Source organism: Pezoporus occidentalis, unplaced genomic scaffold (assembly GCF_034315485.1).
Source record: "Pezoporus occidentalis ecotype Australia unplaced genomic scaffold, CSIRO_AGI_Poc_V1 ctg35, whole genome shotgun sequence".
NCBI lineage: Eukaryota > Metazoa > Chordata > Aves > Psittaciformes > Psittacidae > Pezoporus > Pezoporus occidentalis.
In genome coordinates, this window is record NW_026915483.1 from 5,956,799 (window position 1) to 5,976,517 (window position 19,719).

The window sequence follows — 19,719 nt, forward strand, 5'->3', positions numbered from 1 at the left end:
TGGGAATAGGATCTCTAGTACTTTTTTCTTTTTACTGGTAAAGGCTGTGCATGGGAAATGTTTAAGTTCTGTGTTTTGTAAATTATGGTAGCAGGTTGATATTTCTACCCTGTTCAGCATTTAAGTTACAAGAAGATCAGAAAAAGTGCATTTCTCTTTTTCTGTAGTCACTCTGACTTTTATCTTTTCATTGTTTGCCCAAACACCTTATGCTCTTCAGTGCTTGCTCTTGGGACTGCCCCACGTTCATTGCCTGATTAGTATTTTTGATACATAGAGTTAATTGCAGCTATAATCACTGCAAGCCGTTGGTGTTTTGCTGTTTTAATTTGGTATTTTCTCACAGAGCCATTAGGAGAGGATGCGACATAAACCGCTAGTTAAAAGCAGTATGATGCATGGGCTTTCTGAAGGCACGAGGGAAAACTAGCTATTGGTAGCCGAACTTCCAGTTAGAAGCATTTATGTTGCTTCCCTTAGGGAGTGTGATGGGAGAGTAAAACTTTTATGCTATCAGGCGCTTGTAAGCAATTCTCCATCTGGGATTTTAAATTGGAATAGCTCTATTATTCATTTGTACCTCAGAACTCCTTGGATAATAATCTGCATCTTCTTCTAGCTGTGAGTGGTCATAGTCACATGTGCTGCTGGTGAAAGCACAAATTAAGCGCTGCTTCCTGGGCTTGGAAACCACAAGCTGTATTTCTTGCGCTACCAGATGCTTCCTGTACCATCTTGGGCAGTCTCTTGCTAATAAAATGAATTTTAGATGCAATTAACTCACTGCACACATCAGCAATACTTAAAGTGACTTGTTACAGAGATGATTTCTGTACTAGAGTCTGCAGCCATGATTTGGGACATGACACCAGGTATGTGAGAGAGGTGAAGGGAAGATGCTGAACCTCTGTCATCCCTGCCCTGGAAGAACAGTTCAGAAACTGAATGGTTGTGTAAAAACAAGAGCACAATCTCCATCTCCTTTTTGCATGCTTATGTATGCATTGGTTTACGTATGCAGTTGGTGTATGCATTTTCCAGCGGTCTAGCATGTCCTTCTTTCAGGTAGGCTTATAGCAACAGGAGAGGATGCTCACTGATAGCTCTAGGCCCCAACCATACTCTGTTCAGTTGTCTGCATGAGTAGAGGCTAAGGATAAACTCTTTTTAAACTGTGCCTTTTCATTATGTTGTGTTTCATTGCTTGGATAGTAATGCAGTGAATAAATTGGTCAGTACTGACCATTTTTGATTCAAGGAGCAGGAGAAATCCTCTTATTAGAGACTGCATCTATTTAATACTGCAGCTGGGCACTGGGGGGGGAGGGGTCACTCACTATTTAGATGTTAGTTTTGACCTACTGCAGGCTGTCTTGGTATTTTCTCATTATCCCAAATGGGATTGGGAGATCGACGAGCAGCGACTGAAAAAGAAGCAGAATTCACTGTGCACTGGATTTGGCTGCCCTGATTACTGTGGGGCTGCTGACAGCCAGGAGTGCTGGCATCGTGAGCTTACATTATGAACAAGGTCCCTGAATTGGCAGTTCAGTCAGCTGTAAGGTCAAAGAGCCAAATTCAGTCTTAGTATGGAAGTGCTGTTGACTACAGTAGCCCAATGACTGCTAAAACCATGGTTTTGCAGCAAAAGTAGTTTTAGGAGAATGAGGTTGTGCTCAGCTTATCAGTACCACAATTTCTTGTAGAGTACCGCCAGTGGCTGCATATATTGTCTCTCACAGCAAGTGCCTTTGAATTATTTATACCTGACTCAATTTGCAGTCCTGGAATATGAGTGTTTTCCCACCTAAAATTAAGCTAAGCAGTTTCTCTCAAAGGCCCTTGCTGTTTATTAGAAGTCATTGCTGATCACCACTCTCAATGTGTTATAGTGGTTTGCTACTAGCTTCTCATAAACTCACTCAGAAACAGGACATTTTGCTGCAGCCTCCTAGTCAGGTTCTTAAATTGTGTAAAATTAGTATTTCAACATGTGTGGTGGTTGTGTCTGTGTAGAACCCTTTACCAGAGTTCCTTGCTGTGCTTGTGAGCAGAGTTACTTCCCTGGCAGAGCCAGCCTGGTCCCCAAAACTTGGTTTGGTGACTGGGAATGTCTGTAGTGACCCTGAGGATTTTGAGTCTTTTCTTGAGGACATTGGTGTCATGGTCTGAGTGTCTGTAAATGAGTTACAAATATCCTCAGAAGTACTTAGCCCTGTGTTGGACTGCACTGGGCAGTAACTGTGGCTGGAAAGGGTTCTTGGCTTCACCCAAATAAAAAGGTAATGAGATGCTGAGCGCTGTGTCTCGGCCTCCTGCTTTGGAGATATGAGTGCCTGATGCTCATTGAACGGTTGGTTTCCTTCATGAATACTGACTCAGTTCATGCTTTTTCTTACCTTGTGGGTAAGGATGCATTTGTGAGCCTATTAGCTTATGAGCTGAAATTAATTTGTGAGTTTATCTTTTCCTGCATTTAGCACTGCAACATCAAATCGTTTTTCTCACAATTTAGCTGAACAATGATTCCTCATTTAGTTAAAAATTCTGACTTTTACAGGCTATACAAGAAATTAGGTTCTTAATGGCTGTTTTATTCAATTATTATGGAGGTACTCGTCCCATTGTAGTTAATGTTCCATTTTGAAATTGCCTTGAGAGGGAGTGTAAAACATTACTGTTCTCTCCAAGTCTCCGCTATCCCCACGTGCTATTTTAATGCCATCTTTAACCGTGTTAGATTTTTTTGTACAGTTTTATTTTGTTTGAATTTGAACCAAGAAATTATTAAAATGCAGTTTAAATTTGATACTTCTTTTTGCAAAGATTTTTTTTTCTTAAAGTTTGAAGTACTTTTTCCAAAAATTCATTTTAGCAAAACTTCAGTGCTGCTTGTCTTAGGGAAAAAAAAAAAAAGCAGCCTTCAAATTCTTTGTTATTTCTCAAGCATCACTAACAGCAACATTATTGTTATTGCAGTCCTTTTTGTTGATGGATAGCATTCTTTAACAGTTGATTTACAGGGAGCTGGTAGATAAATCTGACAGGAGATAGAATTCAGCAAAGAATTTACAAGCAGGGGGTGGGAGGAGAAGGATTTTACACTAATTTTTTGCCATTAGTCATCATAACTAAAGGCTCATGGTCAGTCCTTAGATGAAGAGGCAACAACTCCAGACTTCCCAATTTTCTTACACCAGATGACTAACACACTTTCTTGACAAAAGGGGAAGATTTGATCACATAATGAAAGGAGGTATTGCTGAGGAGAGGGGCTTAAGAAAATGGAAACGTATGCTGTGAGATAAAATGGAAATGCATTTCAGAGAACTGCAGTGGCCTCTCTAAGAAGTGACTTCAGTTTAAATAGTGAAACAGCACAATGGGATCTAATTCAAATAACTAGTGAGTATTAAGGTGACAGCTCAAGTACATTATATTTGGTTATAGTGAGCACTGTTAAGAATAGTTTCATTTAAACAGTGTTAAAGTGTGCTATTAAAATAGTAAAGTGTTGTAGCAAAAATTGAAATCTTTGCAATGGAATAAATAAACTGCTCTGCAGAGTGATACATCAGGGAAGACCCTTTCACACCCAAGGTGTCACTCCTGTATTGGCACCTGTAGATGGAGAAACAGGGAAATTATGCATGTAAAGGTGGTAAGAAGGGAAGAGGTGGGTCCAGAGACCACGGTACATAGTGGTGTATTTCGGACAGTTTCCAGGCAGCACTAAAAATACCATGTTGTGTGTTACTTTGGACAAAATGAGTAAGTAATGTCTTGGATATGGCAGTCGTAGGGGTGTAAAAGGGCAGGTAGGAGCCTAGATAGAAGGCTGGGAAGATGATTGCAGCTGAACAGCTCCTTGCATTTGCATTCTTCTTTCTGAATCACCATTAATTGGTGATAAATCACTGAAATACAGCAGTGGTCATCTCCCTGGTGCATTCCAGTCCAGCATACGGGTCAGGTTTATCCCTCCTGTAACTGTACAGGAATTATTTTGTCATTGACTCTCTGTGGCTGTAGGGCTTTTTGTCCTTTTTTGAATGGGGAGGAAGTGTGGGTGTGGGAGCTTTGGGGTGTTTTTGTGTGCATTTTGTTTCTTTCTCCCCCCTTCCTGTGAAACATACTGTGCCATACAGTGCACTCTGGAGTCGTCTCTGTTCTGTGTGCCAAGAGCCTCCTGGTGTGCTGAACCCGTGGAGAGCTGTGTCCTGTGGGTTTGTACCCAGCTGACAGCTTTAGCACAAAGAGGGAGTCTGCAATTAAAAATTCACAGGACTGTCTATGGCAAAAGAGGGTCAGGTGCATGACACAAAATTACAGGCGTCTTCCTACCTGTTCAAGTGCTTTGAAACAGTCATTTGTGTGCTGAATCAAAAGTCATTTGTCCATTGTAATTACAACCCATCAGAGTGATTTCTGCAAAGAGGTACTGGGTATGGAGAAGAGCTTGTGGAACAAGCTGTGAGGGCAACAGGAAAATGGAGCTGCAACCAGAGTGCCTGAGAAATACAGTCCCGCATGTGCAAAGTGATCGCTATACACTGGGTCACTGTAACACTTGTTTGTGTATCTGAGAATAATGTAAAGGTTATCTGAAGGTGGATCCTTCTGACTTTCCCATTTTCCTTCTTGTGCCTAAAAAGTGTATCTGTTGCTAAAGAGAATATCTGTTTATTTCAATGTAATTAGGACAAACCCCAACCTTTTATACTTTTCCCATGTACAAAGGCTCTGTAGGTTGTCCATTCCATCTACTGAATTCTGGCTCCAATTATAGCTGTGCTATTTAATGGAGTGCTTTTGAGAGAGAGAATTACTAAGATAATGTTGTAGTTAATGCCAATTAAGATAAAAACTAAAGACAATTGCAAACATGTATCCTGAGAACTTTTGAGTGAAATCTTAAGAACTTTATGTTCTAGACTGGCCAAATATCTTATGGGAAGTTATATTTTGACATATATGCCTTAATCTGTGGTGCTATCCCACAGTTTTTAAAAGCTCCTTCAATTGCAGGGAGCGATGTTTGTTCATTGTATTCAGATCACATACAGTAAGCAAGGCTTTTTAAATAGCGGGCTTACTGCTGGCCTGTTGATTTAATGCCTTTTTTACTGTGGAGTGTTACCTTGGCCACCATGGTGGCTTTGACTGAGCTTACCTGTGTGGGAGTTGTGAGATATCAAACCCTTTTGTAACAGCTTACATTGCCATTAGTAGTAAAGACTGCATGTAATTGTCCTGTCCTTATTTCAGAAGAAATTAATACGTGTTGTTGAAAGGCATTAGGAATAGGAAGGTAAAAAATGCCTTCCCTCCCTGTCCCCCCTATACCACTTGCAGAGCTTTATGCATGGAGAGCTCTTTTCGCTACCTGTTTTAATTTTAGATGGAAGTTGAATGGTTCTGTTCATCTCTTCATGTATTATTTCTCTGATGTGCATCATATGTATCCCTTTGATGGGAAAGATAATGCAGAAGTTGGCTGCTGCCTAGAAATTCCCAGCAGAAACGCACATACATATTTGATTATGTATTTCTTCCTATCTATACAGGGAAAAATAACATCAGTAAAAGGCAGGGCTACAACAAAGCAATGTTCTCTTATTTAAGAGTAGATGTTGGATAGCTTATCTGAATGAAACATGGTTGCAGGGAAAAGGTGGAGAAGTGGTGGGAATAACTGTGGAACTGAAGAGTGTCTAATGCAAGCAAAATTTGAACATCTGACGGTACTGATATGAACACCATCAGTGGAAAGTTATATCTCTTTTAGTAACAATGGTTCTAGCTGTATTTTATCTTCATTTCCCAAGTTGTACTTACAGAAATAATAATGCTTGCATCTTCTAAATGTTGGGGTTGGTCCATAGACCTATTCCTTTTGAGTTCGATACAGTTTACTTTGAGGGATCAGTCAGAATACTGGAAAGGTTAACTTGTTTGTTTAGGTCAGTGTAGTATCTCTGCTTCTCTGGGTATGTCAGCTTATTGTGAAGTTTCCTCTTGTATACCCAGAGCTCTCAGTTTGGCAGAAGAATTTAAATATGAAGTCTGGAATTAATCTGAGTGCTCTTTTCTGTATCCTGTGAAGAGTAATAATGTGCTTAAATATTTACCACACAAAACATGCACCACAATAATATGTACTGTAGGAATACCAACTCTTCAATTTACTGCATATTATACCAAATAGGATAACAGTCTGCCTTGTCTTATACTTTGCTTTAGTTCAGTAACCTTTAAACCCTGGCTTGTTTGTTCAAACTAAATCCAAATCTCCTTTTTTTTTGTTAGTAACCTGCTTTATTTAACATACACTTCCTATTTCTAGCCTCTTTGCTGGCATTATCTGCTTGCAAATGGATTTATTATCAAGTAATCCTAGTTTTGAACAAAATGTCTTTTGCTATCTCAAAACCCCAGGCTCTTCTGTGTTTGCTCTTCTGCCAATTAAGTGGAGTGAGTCAATGAAAGCCTTTTCAGAGCATCATCCAAGTAGGTTATGCAGAATGAAATCCTGATGTCTACTCTGCGGCTAAAGCAGGTGGTGTGTAATGGCTCATTTGGACATAGGGATTGGGAGAAGCAGGGAGGATGGATATTTTTTGCAGTAGATTCCTTTATTCTTTGCCTCTTTTTCAGCGAGCTATTCCATCCTATACACGTCTTGTACGCTGCAGCAAAATACTTCTACAAATAAGAGGGAAATTTAATAGCCAGTTGAAGCAGACCTAAGATCAACATGATACCAGTGAAGGTAGTAGCCCCTCAGCCTTGCTGCATCCTCTGCAGTAGGGACTGTGACCACACAATGTTACTGTGTACTCATTCAGGAAGAGTTGATGGTTTAAATACAGTAATAAAACAACCATGAAAAAGTGGGTGTGTTTTCTTTTTTGCTGGGTTAGTTTGCTACTAGGTCAAGTATTGTATAAAGTTATGGGGTAAGCATACTCTTGACAAAGGAGAGACGAGAGGGAGTGGGGAGTGTGACAGAACAGCTGTCTTTAGCATCAATGTTATCTTAGTTTAGCTTAATTCAAGGAAATTGCTAGGATGAATTTCCATCTTTGTTAACAACTTTACTATTCCTTCTCTCTCCAGTACACTCGCTCTCTGTTTTATCTGCAAACTCTACCTTGTCTTTCTGTACTGGAAGGTGTGTTAGGTCCCTGTGAAAGAGAGAGGGGGAGAGGATTTGGATCTGGTCCCTAGCCCATTGGAAAGAAATTCTGCTGACTTCACTGGATGATGTATCAAGCAAATAGAAGATTGTGGGTACTTTAATTCGTTCTGCCTTTCATATTTAACTGTGACCTTCTTCAGCCTTGGGATTCATCACTCTTCACAGAGATAAAAAAGTGTCTCACTTCCATAACGTCACCCCTCCCCATATATGGGTTGATGGTGTTTACATGCAGTTATAACAACTGAATAATTGTAAGCAGATAAGAAAACTACCAGCCATTTACTCATAAACTGGCCAAAGGAACTTTATCTTTTATCCTAGGATAAATGTAAGAGTAATCCCAACCTGACAGGTTGGATACTGCAGATTTTTGTCAGAAGGTAGGAGTGAGGGACACAGGATAAACTGAAATATAATCTTAAATTTTAACAGCGAGGAACAAACACCACTCCCAGGAGAATCTCTACTTATTTATAATTTTCAGCAGACCTGGGCTGATATTTCTCTTTCTCTTGCATACACAGGGAGTACTCCATATATTCGCTTTACTTCAGCTAGTATTTTGTGTATGCAAATATTACATGGTTAGGTGCATGAGGCTATTATGAAGTCTCTGAGGGAGGTGGATTGAATTCCTGGCAAATGCCTCGGCATGCAGCTAACTTATTTAGCTGTACTGCCTGACTTGATTTAGCATTCAGAGAGGTAACAAGCATTTAGGACTCTGAAAGATGCAGCAGAAATTGCTCAGTCTTCCTTTTTAATGCTGTCTTGACTAGGGGGTGATAGGAATTTCACCAAATGAAAGCCTACTACAGATGAATTTGAAACCAATGAAAGAAAAAGCATGGTAAGCTAAGGCCAGTAGTTACAAGATCACAACAGGTTAAAGGAAAAGCCAAACAGATGTGAAATAAAGGCATCTGAATTTGGGCCTGTTCATTGGGAATGGAGGCTGATATAACCACTCTATGCTGGGGTGTACCCTGCAATACTTACGTACTGGTGCCTGGGTGCATCTGTTTCCTGACATATACATTTCACGTAGAATGGGAAGCCTTCTGTCATGTAAAGGGGTGCAAGCAAGGCATGGGAAAGGGTAGAGCAAGGCTGGGACATGTTTGGGATCCCCAGTGGCTATTGGCAAACATGTCTGGACTTCTTATGCCTCATGTCAGGGGCTGCTGTGACTTTAACAGGTGTTGAGTCAAGGCTGCAGCCTCCAGGCAGTGCAGTCCCTGCAGATGATTTCAGATTGTGTTTTTATTAGTTGTGGGTGAGACTGGTTTGAGGAGGGTTTTGGGGTTTGGGTTTTTTTTCATGGGATTTTTAGTTCTAGAACTCTGGGATCAACCAAAACCATCAGTGACATGCAGTGCTCAGCAGCAAGGAGTTTTCTGGCTCTGGTCCTTGAAAGCATGCACAATGACAGCTATTTTAGAAAGCAGTTGACAACCTAAATGTGTTATGCTGTTGTACATCTGCATTTTCACAGCTAACAGTCTTCTGTGTCTGTTCACGCCTGTTGCTTCTTGCCTAAGTTGTTTTGTGTGCACCTGCAATGAACAAGATCTTTCCAAGCTTTTGAATAATGTCAGTTCAGCAAATTAAAGGGTGATGGTGCCTCATCAGCTCTGCACAAGTTGTTCACTTCTGCTCTTTGTATTCATGTTAAAAACATAACTGAAATATCCCTCCTCAGCCTCTGTCAGAGCGAACAGGATGCTATCTTATAATAAACCCTTACATGATTGTGTATCACTACAGCATCTTACTTCTGAAAGAACAGTAAAGATATATAGGATGTGCCTTTGTAATTGAGGACAGTCAAAAATCCTAAATGAATCCCAGCCTATATAGATCCTGTCATGAACTGTGCATAAGATATGATGACTTGATTGACATTGTGCTCCCAGGGGAAGTCAGATGAGGGATGGGAAAGAGTAGATGCTTCTGGCACCTTCTCAGAGAAACCAGACCCAATACAGAAGCATTTAAATACTTCTGAAAAATCTCGCTTGCCTGGAGTGCAGGAGAAGTCAGGTGAGGGAATGGCCTGTTTGGAAGTATCTGCCAATAAAGTGGCAGGTGGACCAATAAAGAAGAGGGAATGATGCTCACAGTGTGCTGGTCCTGGGCTTGGAGAATTACCTGATGAGGAGGAGAGAAATTAATATTTTATAGCTATTCATCACCATTATGGCTGCATGAAAAGGCAAAGAAAGAAGTGGAGAGCGGTAGGCTGGGAACACGTAATGTTCGTTTAGTGGTGCTGTGTGTTTGCTCTGATGAATGTCTTGCATCTCACCCAAAGAAAAGAAATTGGCTGATGATGTGCTTTGCAGATATATCAGTGCTGGCACTTAAACAACTCTATATCTGGTACACAGGTGTTTGATTTTGTTTTTGATAACTAGCCAATAGCAGGCAGATTTAGGGAAAATGGACCACGGTTACTGTAGAGACAGTAGAGACAGAGTTTCTTTCAGTGCTTGTAATCTAACTCCACCATATGTTCAGTGTATGAGCCCAAGCTATGACACATCTTCCAGTCAGTGAGCCAAACTCACATCTGGTGAAAGATAAGTGTGGAACTACACCTACCAGTGTTACCCAACCTGATACATCGTTCCGCAGTCCTGTCTTGCTTTGTTGAGTTAGGCAGATGCCTCTGACAATTCTCCCTGATTATTCCTCCTGTCACAAACTCCTGTCCCTCTTGTTGCTGCTTGTATGCTTTCCAGAAAACACTCTTCACAGCAGATGTTTGCTAATGCAGAAAGCATTAGAAAAATAGTTGTGAACTATTTCAGTGTGTTTGGTTTTTTTTTTATACCAGGTGCAGTTATTGAATATGAGGATTAAGCAAAAAAATTGCTCGATTTGGGAAAGTCTTCAGGTCTAATTAAAATGAAATGCTGCTCAGGTATTATCTGCAATATTTCTGTGGGAAGGGATCAATGCAATGTGCGCCAGAAAACCTAACACAGGTGCTAATGCAATGTAATCTTTTGAGGGACAGCAGAGGGGATAACAAATTGAGGCAATGTGTAAGTACTTCACTGGATTAAGAATATATAAACTAAGATTTCTTTGCTGAAACTATTATTGAAATTGGGAGGGGGGGAATATTAGTAAGAACTCGGGTGTCTTTTGAGATCAAGCTGTAAAAAGCAAGCATGGGAAAACCAACTGAAAGCATAACATTAAATGAGTGGTAGGCTGTCTGCTCTTTCCCATATCTGCTGATGCTTGGAGGTAGGCTTTGTTAAAATAATTGTAGGGAGCTAAATAGCACGGAGTTTTTCCAGATGTAATAGCTCCAGGAAGTTCTCAGCAGCATGTTCTCTTTACCAGAACTGTTTTCTTGTAGCAGCTTATTTAGAGCTGGAGAGTAGACAGCAATTCCTGCGCGTTATTCACCGTGTTCTCCTCAGGTCGACTTTTTAAAATAAACCTTTATTTCCTCTCTTTTTTTTTCCTATTTCTTTGCCCTTTTGTAGGAAGGGTTCTTTCTCAGTCAGTGTGGGGAAAAGAAATAATGGAAATACCCTGCATCTGCAGTGTATCTTACGTTGCTGGGGACCAGAAACCATTTCAGTGTCTGTAGTAGTCATTGCTTGCTGCTCTTATCTCCTATCCAAGACTGATTTACAATGCAGCTAATGCCACTCTCCAGCCTGCTGAGCCACTATTAAAGTACACGCAAAAAACTACACATGCAGTTTGAGTCACAGGGGAGTATATTGTAAGAAAATAGTGCATTGATTCTTTTCTTTGGTGTAAACAGAGGGAGGGGAAAATATAGGTTGGTACATTGAAGTCACAGGGTGCTCCAGGGAGAATGGAAAGGGGATGCAGTAACAAGTGCTGGCAAACTCATTTAAGAATGAAAAAAAACACCCATGTTCTAAGAAATTCCTAATTCATCAAGAATTCTCCAATTCCTAATTCATCAAGAACTCTCCAAGAATTTCACTTGCTTTTGCAAGTGTCATTTTGTCTTGACTCATCGTAGCTTCCTGGAAAGGTATTGTAGTGTAGGAGTTAAGGGATGTGCAGTCTGTGTTAAAGTTGTATTTATGATTATATTCTGAACTAATAGCTTAAGTTTTTGTGAGACAAAGTGGCATTTATGAATAATTTATTCATGACATGGAAAGCAGAACTATAGCAATTTCTTCCCAAGAGTTATTTGGAAGAGCTATTGACAATATGAAAATTAATGTTAGCAAGAGGACATCAGTAGAGAGTGGTTGGAGAGCGAAAGGAAGTCTGCATATAGCCTCTTGGGAATAGCTTGGGATTTATAGTTTTTTCTTACTTTCATTAATTTGAATACTGCCCAGAATATGAAATGTACTTTATATTCCTCCAAAACTCCCCACCCCTTAACTCCATTCTAAAGTCTGAATGCAGTACTGTATCCCAGGTGTGCCAGCTTCACAACTGGTTGCCTGTAGCAGCCTCACAAAATGATTGAGTTGCTAAAGTGAGAATTACTTGGAATCTCTGTCTAAATTCAAAATTAGCACTTGGGAGCAAGATTTGGTAATGGAACTAGTTCCCCAGACAATCGATTCAATGGCAGCAACAATCAAACTGTAGAAATTATTTGGACAGAATTAACAACAAAACAGATTTTACTCAGTTGCATAGTAATAGTTTGGTGTTTTTTCTGCATGTTGAATGCTGAGTGAAATGCTGGTCCTTTCTTATGAAATATGGAATTTGAAAGGTTCAGGGAAGGACAGTCAAGATCACTATAGATACAAAATGGCTTTTGTGTAGGGAACTAGTAGGACATGCATTACACATTGCACCGTGGCTGAAGTCACAAGGCTAACTTTGAGGTGCTTTGACTCTGTTTTAATTAAATTCCACTTTCCTTTTGTGTCACTGCATAAGCAGCTGGGTGTTAGTGGATACTGAGACACTGCTTGACTCCTTTTCTTAATAACATGGTGCCAAAGCAAGCTGGAGAGTGCATAAGAGTCAGAGTTCAGTATCGATTTAAATTCACTTTGTTCAAATGTACTTTTCTAAGCCAGTGTTTACAGCTGATTCGTGAGTGGGTTTCAAGTCCAGCTTTTGTCTTCTACGTAACTACGGGTGACCAGAGAGGGAGTCCACCAAGATGCCCCTACATAGACTCCTAAAAGCTTTCTGGAAGTGTTGGGATTAAGTTGGTGGAGGCGCAGCCTGTGCTGAGGCTAACCTGGCATCAGGAGAGGTGCCTGTTGGGATGCTGCTGGTTGGGGGCAGTTCAGTGAGTTTGCAGTGACTGTGAGAGTCTGGCATGATAGAGCTACTTCCACTGGGGAAAGGGCTTTCCCACACCTACCTTGGTGCAGCTTAGTCCCTGCCTCTCACCCCAGTGCAAATTTGCATTCTCTTTAGGAAGCCTGCTGCTGGCTGGCCTGAGCCTATGCTGTGCACTGTCTGGATGCAAATCAGCTTTAAACCAAGAGCATGATGAGCTGGTGGGGGGGAAGCACTGCTGGGAAGCTCTGCATTTCCCTGCGCTACCTGTGCATCTCTGCAGGTCCAGGCAGCTCGGTGCAGGAGTGGAGCAAGCCTCTGTCACTAGACACCCCTGTAAATAAACCCAAACAGGCAGAGCACAGACTGTCACCCTATGTTTACCCAAGTCACAGGTCTAGATGTTGCCTCCCAGCAAGCTCCCATGCACTGCAACATCCCATTTAACCAATGCTAAAGACATTCCAAATCCTGCCATAGTATTTTCCTTATATTTGACAGTTGTTTCGTTTATTATGTGGCCACTCATGAGGGAGCTATTTCATAGGGATTTCAAATGCCTTATTTGTAAAAACTGCAACTCTTCCTATATGCAGGAGAAAGTCTGTTTTATTCCTCTTGTACTGTTTCATTTTTCCTAAACTAAGCACTTTGCTTCAAAAGGGTGTCCTTGTAAATCTTTGTCCTTTTAAATTCAAGGGTCAATGATACTTTCTATATGCAAATTCAGTTGTTAAATGTATTGCGCATTACTACTCCTGGCAGATGGGGAGAAACTGCAAATTTATCATGGTGATGGCTTCAGGAACAAAGTAAGTAATTATAGACACAGTATGACAACTAACCACAGTCTCTTTTATTCTCTAGTGTTCTCAGTAGCCTTTTGTATGAAAGAAGTAGAAGGTTACCTTAGCTGTGTATCTATTTCTAAGCCAGTATTACCAGGGACTACAGTGTATAGCATTTGTTATTACCCATGAGAATGCAATTTAACTTCTGGCCCCCTAATAAAACTCTTCCCAGAGATGCATTCATAAATACAAGTTTATTTTGTGTTAAACTTTGCTTTTGTTTCTTGTACACTATAAGGAATCATAGGCAGTCGGAAGGGGAATACTGTGTTTTGTTTTTTTTTTTGTTTCTAGGCATATTTCATATACTGGATAATCCATGCTAATACTCAGAATGTATTTTATGAACTAGCTGGTCTGTGTTTATGATGATGGTGGTGGCTATGAATTCTGCATGGTCACAGCTCTATTGTTACAGTAAGTGCAGCAGATCACAATCCAAATATGTAGGTTGCTAAAGAGGAAGAGAAATGGAGGTTTGCAACCCTCTTGGAACAGTTGGAGACTTTCATGGAGCTGCTTACCATTTTTGGAGGGAACAGAAAGTGGCAGCAGGGCCAGGTTGCTCCATGAAGCCATGTAGTTTCTGCTTGACGAGGCTCGGCAGCATCACCTAACATCACCCGGCCTTCCTGCTGCTTGGCTGGACTGGTTGCTTCACTTAGAGGCATCAACAGCAGATGCCTGGGGGCAGATTGTGTTCCTGTGTCTCCTGTCTGCACCTTCTCAGTTTAGATTTGAGCTTCAGTTATCCTTACAAACTCAACCATATTTTCTTACCAGCTTGCAGTCAGTTACTATATATTGATCCTTAGTGAATGTAGTGATCTGCACTCCAAATGACTAATTAAATATGCCATAAATCTACAAGGGAATGAGTACTTCATGTGAAAGAATTCCTTTTTTTCATGTAATAAAATATCATGTTCTAACCACAAGTGATTGAAACATACTTGGAAGTGATCTTACCACTGGCAAACTGTATAAACTGCAGTGCAGTGATGTATAAAGAGCCTCGGAGATTGTATGGCAATTCAGAGGTCAAAAGTCCAGTGGATAATATTCATAAACAGCCAAAGGAAAATACGTGATTGTGCTGTCACACTGTGTACCTCGGATGTCACTTTTCTAATGTTTTGGGGAAATCAAAGTAATTCCATTGGTGCTGATGTTACTGGAGAAGACTGTTACTGGTCATGCTTTCCTGCATGTAGTGTAACAGCCCATTTTTGGACACAGGCAGAGAGGTTAAATGCAAAAGAGCCATGCACTGGCAAACCACTTGCCTGGCCAGCTCACTTTGTAATGATAACTGAGTAGAGGTGGCAAAATAGCAGAACATGGCCAGAGGAGCTTGCCAGTGCTGAGCAGAGGAGTAGATGCCTCCTTGGTGTTAGAGACAGCCTAAAGTCAAGCTTATGCTTGGCTTGTTTGAGCTAGTGCCCCTGGAGTCTGTGCAGATCACTGGTTTTACAACATCCAAATCCTCCTGACAAGATATAAAACTGGAGCTTTTCTGGTAGTCCTTATCAGGCCACCTTACTGACTTCAGGGATGTGACTCCTCTTAGAACAGCGAAGATTTTAACCTGGCCTAGACTTTTCTGCCATAAAAGCCTGCGAGTGCTGTCTTGGTTCATGATGACAAGTGCAATCTTCACAGGAAAATACCGATGCGCAGTTGCCCATCCTACCTTTCCTTGCACACTTAATTTGGGTGGGCGGGTATTTTGCTTCCTCGCCTAGAAAGAGGCACTAATAACAGAAGAGTAACCCTGCTCCATTTAAATTATAGCTGGCAAGCAGAATGCCTTGTTCCTCCCTAGGCAGAGAGAAGGATCTTCAGGGGAGTCACCTGTCTGATATTTAATGGTTGCGAGTTGTCAGAACTATACTCTGGGAGGCCAGAGACTCTAATACTGATCTAGTACTGATTTATTACTGAGGTGAGGTATGTGGTCTATGGATCTTGTGCCTGCAATGAGGCTTTTCTTAAATGTCTGAAAACAAAATACTGCTCTCATCCCACAGTGCCAACTTGGGCACTCCTCCTCCTCCTCCTCACCTCCATCAGCAGAACAATGACTTTTGTGACATGCTGGAATAAAAGTCAATTCCTAAACTCAAATAGATGTGTTTGCAGGTCTAAACTCCCTGTATCTTCCATTTGCATACCTGCATGTAAGTATTATACTTGGCGTTATTCTAAAACTCACTGAACAATAATTTAATAACCTTTATACACCTTTATTGAGAAGCACATGAAATAAGAATGATTAGGCTGTTTCTCAGCAAATCCCTGTGACATTATCTGTATAGCACTGGACTTTAACTGTGATTTACTGAAAAATACCTGTGTTCAGTGACCCTCAGACTCACGCTGTCAGCTGTAAGAGAAGAAACTTGTGATCTCTTGGCAGATCCAGCAGGAAAACAGAAGGTGTAGGCACACTGCTGTGCAGACCTGACTAATTCTTTTTGTAAGATGGCATAACCTCAGTAACGAGAGGAATCGGATGCCTCATTCTTAGGAATGTGACTTGTCTGAAGTGTAATCACTGCAGGCGTATGCTGTTAGATAATGTCCTCCAGCACAGTAAGCTCCTTTAGAGTACCTCATCTGAAGAATGCCTTTGTATTGCCATTCTAGATGCTCTCTAATTTTTTCCAGTATTCATCTTAGAGTACTTTTCCACTCAGGTGTGTGGGAAATGACTGCAATCTGTCTTTCACATAGTTTTTCTGCAGTTAATCATTTGTCTTGAGCAACTGGTGCTGCAATATTATGAGACTTAGGATAAAATCCCAAAGGCTAATTTACAGATGGTAAACATCCTATCAAATCTGAATTTGAACATTGGAGAGTTTCAGTAAGTGTCTTGTATCCAAAGGTATGAGTTGCCTTTTTTTAACTGTATGATACAGGTGCTCAAGAACAGAAAATAATAATCCCACCCTTTCAAATTGACGTGATAATAGGTGAAAGCTATTAGCTGTTGGCAGGCTATCTCTGAGCTGCTTATGCTCTGGTTGTATTCTCCATTTTTAGAACCTCTCACAAGGCAGGTTAGGTGCTAACTGAAACATAGAATCATAGAATAGTTAGGGTTGGAAAGGACCTTAAGATCATCTAGTTCCAGCCCCCCTGCCGTGGGCAGGGACACCTTACGCTAAATCATATCACCCAAGGCCTCGTCCAACCTGGTCTTGAACACTGCCAGGGATGGAGCATTCACAACCTCCCCTGCAGGCTTGCTTATGGGGCAAGAAGCTGGATGAGTAAGAGAGCCACCACCTCTCTCCTGACTGCTTGCAGCACCAGGGTGCAGGATTGGGCTTGCTTTGGAGCACCCTATGGGTCTCCAACAGGGACCACAAGCCAGTTCCTCCCACTGTCAGGTCTTTTCTGACATGATCTTATTTCCCAGATCGCTGCTGTACCAAATACAAGTGCACTTAAAGTGGGAATCCATGCTTGACAGGTGGCATCTGAGAGGCAAGTATCTGATGGCTGAGTTCAAAACATGCATGGGATCTTGCATAAAATGTGCTTGAATACACAGTCACCACTTGCAGAATAAGCTCACTCTGACTTCCAGGTTTGCAATGTGTTGTTTAACAGCCAGGTTTATAGAGCAGTACATACAAGAACATGTAAATAATTTTCCAGGACCTGGAATAGCATTAAAATATCTGAGTTATGTAGAAAAATCCCAGAGAGCTCTTAAAATGAAACTGTTTCCCATAGTAATTTGTGTTTAAAATAGTGACATTCTAAACTTCAGAATATGATAATGCCGGCCTGAAAGAACTTGTATGTAGAAAGACTTAAAGTGTCCTTTTCATCATAGGAATGTAATGGGAACTGCTGCAGAATCTTAGTTAATGTCAGTTGTCTTCAGTGTTCAGTGGGTTTTGTTTTGGGCTGTGCATACAATTGAGAAATATCTTTAATCCAACTAAATCAATTATAACAAATATAATAAATGTATTATGCTATGAATTATGCATGAATATGCATTTGTATGTGACAAGCATAGGTTTAACCATATAAATAAGAGATATCTATTCACTACTGGTTTACTTATTTTTGTGAATATTCAAAAAAACCTTCCTGATACTCTAATGATGTCTATTCCATTCACTTCATTAGATTGTGGTGATTTAACCCAGTTTAGGAGGCCATAGACTCAAGACCAAAATATTTCTGCTTTGATATCATTGTTATAATCTATTATCTTTTTGCTCTCATTTGGCTTGGGAGATTTCTGTCTTTTCAGTGACATTTCAGGGCCCATTTTAGTCAATGTGTAAATGTAGAACTCGCAGTGATTGATGCATTTTTGTTACAAAATGTCATGGCTTCAGTGGGAGTTTTAGCTGAGTGTAAATTACAGGATCAAGCTCTCTGAAGCCAAACAGCATTTCCAGAAATACTTACTAAACAATAGAGAATTCCAGAGGGTAGCCAAGCCCTACATGTGGGTGTCAGTGCTCCCCCTTGGCTGAATACAAACTGCTCCTTCGTTTCTGTGTCACCTCCTTTATGTCATATAGTAACATCACATATGGTCAGAATGCCCAACCAACACAATAAGTCTTTGCTGTTTGTGGGGGTTAAAGGTTGAAGAGCTGTTAACAGGTGCTAGCTTTGTCTTTGGAATTTCTTTGGTGAGTGAAATAATGAGGGAAGGAAGTGTCAGATTTCCCAAAGCCGAATTCGGATGCTGCGCAGCAGCGGTGGCTTTGATTTTAATCACAGAGATTCTGAAATGAAAACAGAGCTTTGAAGTTTGGGGAAAATATTAAAATTTGCTCTCCTGTTTGTTCACCAGCATGACTTTGGACGTTCAGACTTAAAAGCTGTTATTGGCACACACAGATCTCCTTTAAAGTGGATGGTGATAACGGTGACTCTGCTCTTATGCTAAGCAGATTGGAATATAGCTTTTAAGAAATGACCGTACATGAAAGGCAGTTCCCCCTCCTTCTTAAAAACCATTTTGAACAAAGTGAATGCTGTTCCATCTCATAAAGACAGATGATTGACATTATATAGTGCATGAAATTTTTCTTTTCAGAATCATGACATTTTATAATAAAAGTAGAGATAATGCTGGGAGCTGGTAATTACACTATATACTCCCCCAACAAAGAAGATCCATCGGGGAAAGAAATGAAACAATATGTCTTTACAAAGAATGCAATTAAGTAAAGCTAGATTAGAGAAACCACTGAGGATAAGCGACATGCATTATTATCTCAAATGTGTAAATTCAATTTTCTTTTTTCCTAATAATTCTTATTTCACCAGCATTTTTTCCTCACTCCGTGGAGATCAACTTGCAACAGCTTCATTTTCCTGTTGATCTGTTTAATATTTTTCCATTGCGTGTAATAAAACACTAAACAGAATTTGCTATCAATGCGCAAACAGCGTTTCTGTCTCAAAAGAGGAAGAGATAATATTGTTGCAAAAACCTTCTCCCTGGGGTGGGTGATGACATTAACATTTTTCTTAGGGGAGGATGAGCTCAAAATCAAATCTTGGAATTACCAGTATTTATCAGAGCCACTCACAGAAGTAGAGGGGAAAGGTGAGATGGCTGAGTAAATATCGTTATCTCTGCATCTCTAAAGGCAATGCTAAAAAGGCATTAAAATAAGGATGGAAAGACTCCCCTTTGGAATATTTATCAGAAATGCTTCATCCTGGTGGCAAATCAAGACAAGACTTGCATGGTAATATCTGTTGATGTGAAGAGTTTCTTAATAACAAGTTAGGTTTTCTAAAAGTGATATTTTATCCCTAGGACAAAGAATATCTGTTTTTGTAAATGAAAGGTTGTGTTGTAGATCAGTTCTGCACAACTGGGCAAGGAAAGGAGAATCACTGCCTCCTAAATAAGCTGTTTTTAGGTTAGAATTCTGTTAATGCCCTTTCATTGGTAAAAAGAAATTTGTATGTTTCTGGAAAAACATACAAAGAGGGAATTATGCTCTAATCAGTAATGTTCACAGCAAATTCAGGTTGTAGAGAGGTTTGAAGATTGTCCCCCAATTGTATTCAAAGACCTACATGTGTATGCAGTAACAATAACAACTTTAATCATGATCTGTGATTCTATGAGTTGCACAAGGTACAGTTCCCTGTTCTTCAGTTTATCTGGGAATTGCTTTGGAGCATGGATTTCTGCTAATTATGAATGCTGCACATTCAGGCATGTCATTGAAAGCATAAGAGAAGACTTCACAAATGAGATTTGTTTAGGCAGCATGTCATCAAATGACCTGATCAGTAGGGACTCATCGGGATAATGATTAGGTTTTATGTACTATTACAAGGATTGATTTACTATGAAAGGCAATGAGAAAAATCCCATATCTACAGAAGAATTTTTCT

At 40.3% G+C, this 19,719-nt stretch overlaps 1 long non-coding RNA gene across 2 annotated transcripts in view; it reads left to right on the forward strand.

Moving 5' to 3' along the window:
- LOC134169621 (uncharacterized) overlaps window positions 1-19,719 on the forward strand; it is a 640,302-nt gene that overhangs the window by 504,811 nt on the left and 115,772 nt on the right. The window lies entirely within an intron of this gene.